We start from the raw sequence: 2,890 nt of genomic DNA on the forward strand, positions 1-2,890 counted from the left end.
CACACACACACCTTTCAGTATCCTTATCTACGTGATCAAAAGAAACTTGTTAAAAATCAAAGAAATGAGAAAGAAATTAACTGAAGGTTTGATTTTGGCCTCCTATTTAATTTTTCTCGCGTCTCAATGCAACTGATGAATTTTTGGTGCCTGCTTTTGTGCGCGCTTTTGTGCGCCTAACCTTTTTAAAGCTAAGTGAACAAAAGAGTTGTGATTTCTTTTCAAACACTAATACAAAGTCCGTGTTCAAAGCTGCAAGATGAAAGAAGTTATTTTTATTTTCACATTTGAAGAACAATTTTGAAAACAAAGACAGTCACAAAATAAGCTTTTGAACCACACACCAAGGCCATTGGAATAGTTGTTGTTGTTTTCTATAAACTGGAAAACCCCGAACACATGTTACAAACCATCTCGAGGTCCGCCAATCTTCTTTCAGCGCTGAATTAAGTCCAGGAAATTCACTTAACCATATCCGTACGTCGTGTTTTACTATCGTATCCATACGATGTGGGGAACTCTGTGACACCACTTTCCAAAGAGAAAATTTACTCGTTAATCCGATCCGCCCACTTTGCATAGCAGTATGTGAAAACGATCTTTCGAGAAATACCGAAAGTTTCAAAGAGATATACGCTCTAGAAGTATTCTAAAATGTGAAGCCCATGTGTACGGATAGGGTTAAACAGTGTGAAAACTGCCCGGAGAGGTACGTAAAGCCATCATAGTTCTTTTGGTGTAGCTCAACTTCAGGACTGGCGTCTGTGTCGTAGGCACGTCGCCGTCGCACACAGGGAACGTGAGTTCGATTTCCGAGTGGAGATGATTTTTATCGAGTATCTCGCGATCTTTCTGATGAAACTTTATGTCCCTCACAACTCAGTTTTGCCCTGACAGGTATATATAAACGCCGAAGCAGCCAGCCTTGTACATGATGTGACTTGTGTAAGTGAGAGGATAGAACTTCAACAATAATGTGTTGTTGTTTTTTTTGTAAGAGTTTTTTTTTTTTACGACACTTGCAACACAATAAGGTCATGTCAGTGCCGAAGATTAGAGGTGTTACAGGAGAGTAACAAACAATAAAAACGAAGGAGGGGAGATAAAGACGATAGATGTTTGAAAGTAAAGAAGACGCAAACCACACCAGTGCACCCACCAATTGTGTTGGTGAGTGAAAGGATAGATCTACAACTTTTACAATAATGTGTACGACACAGGCTCTAGTCACTTTTTGGGCTTGGGGAATTGTTGGTATCGTCTTAAAGTTGTTCATTTGCCTTGCTGTCGTTGAGAGAAGTCCATTTCTCTTGAATAGGGCCGATATATTTGCAATTGAATGAAATGGGGGTCGCCTGATTTCAGAGGCGAAATTAGCGAGAAAATGGCAGCCAAAGTTTGGTTATTTACAAAGCTTGAGAGTCCGTGGAACTGTCAAGTTACATTTTTGTGCTTTAATTAACGTTTTTCAGTAAAAATCCACACAGACATGGGTTCTTAAATGGACATAAAACTTGTTGAGCCAAAAAAACCGTTTCGATAAAAAGTGCCACGCCGGTGGAAAAATGCAAGTTTCTTCTTATTCATTATTTTGACGAGCACATAATTTCACCACGCCAACTCACGTATTACTTTTTTCAACAGTCCACTTCAGTAGGCCTATAAACACACCTTTTCTTTAAGACCTCAACACAATGAATTTACATTGGGCGTTTTTGGCAAGACCCATCATCAACAAGCATGCAGTCACGCGTGCGTGCGGGAGCACGCACAGGCACAGGCACAGGCACAGGCACAGGCACAGGCACAGGCACACTCACTCACACACACGCGCACGCGCGTGCGAGCGCGCCTACAAACACACCCACTCACACAGTATGATTATTGCACCGAAAATTACAATATCAATAGGTAAATACACACATTTCGATAAAAAGGGACAAATACAAGATTATTATGTTAGCCCACAGCACAATTCGTCAATGCACAGCAAAATACGCAAAAACGCATTACAATAAACATCACTATACATAAACACACAGCGCATTACAAATAAGCATTACTTACTTTACTTTTACCCGTTAACTTTTTCCACCTCTGTTGGTGTCGTGCGCCTAGTTTCCCATGGTAGGCCAACTCTACAGCTCTTTAAATTGGGACGTTGTAATTTTCTCAGTGTTACTTTGACTCCCTCAATCCATCTTTTACGTGGCCTTCCTCTCCTTTCATAGCCTGAGTCATCATCATCACAGAGTGCCAGATCTGCGATAGACATCGACGATCATGGTTCTCCATTCATTCTTTAGCTCGGATGCTCTTAATTTTAAAAAAGCTACGTTTCCTTGATCTTTCCCTGTCACCCACTTGTTCAGGTTCCCCAAGTAGGTTGCTCGGGGCCTTAGTGATTGTCCAGCATTCATAGCCATATAGAAGGGTTGGCCATACATAGCATTTGAGAACTTTCATTTTGCCGGAGTACTTGGTGCGAAACAAACTATACAACATATAAACACTCACAATATGGGCGTAAACACTACACAAATGGCGACCAGCATAGTGCAGAAATTGTCAATGTTTGTAAGGCATATATAATTACATATATTATTCCTTTATTCATGTTTTTAAAGATTAATTTATGTATTAATACATTTGTGTAACGATTTGAGCCTTCGTAAAGCAAAGTTCTCAAGGGGATCAACGAAGTGGAATCTATTTATTCATTCATATTATGACAATACACCAACACACATTGGCACTATGTACAAACACACAACTCACGGTACGGAAACAGACATGACAATATTGCATTAAGCAATCACACATAACAGTATGTACACACACACACACACACACACACACACACACACACACACATATCAAAATAGGGGGC

The sequence above is a fragment of the Aplysia californica genome, unplaced genomic scaffold, assembly GCF_000002075.1.
Source record: "Aplysia californica isolate F4 #8 unplaced genomic scaffold, AplCal3.0 scaffold00003, whole genome shotgun sequence".
Lineage (NCBI taxonomy): Eukaryota > Metazoa > Mollusca > Gastropoda > Aplysiida > Aplysiidae > Aplysia > Aplysia californica.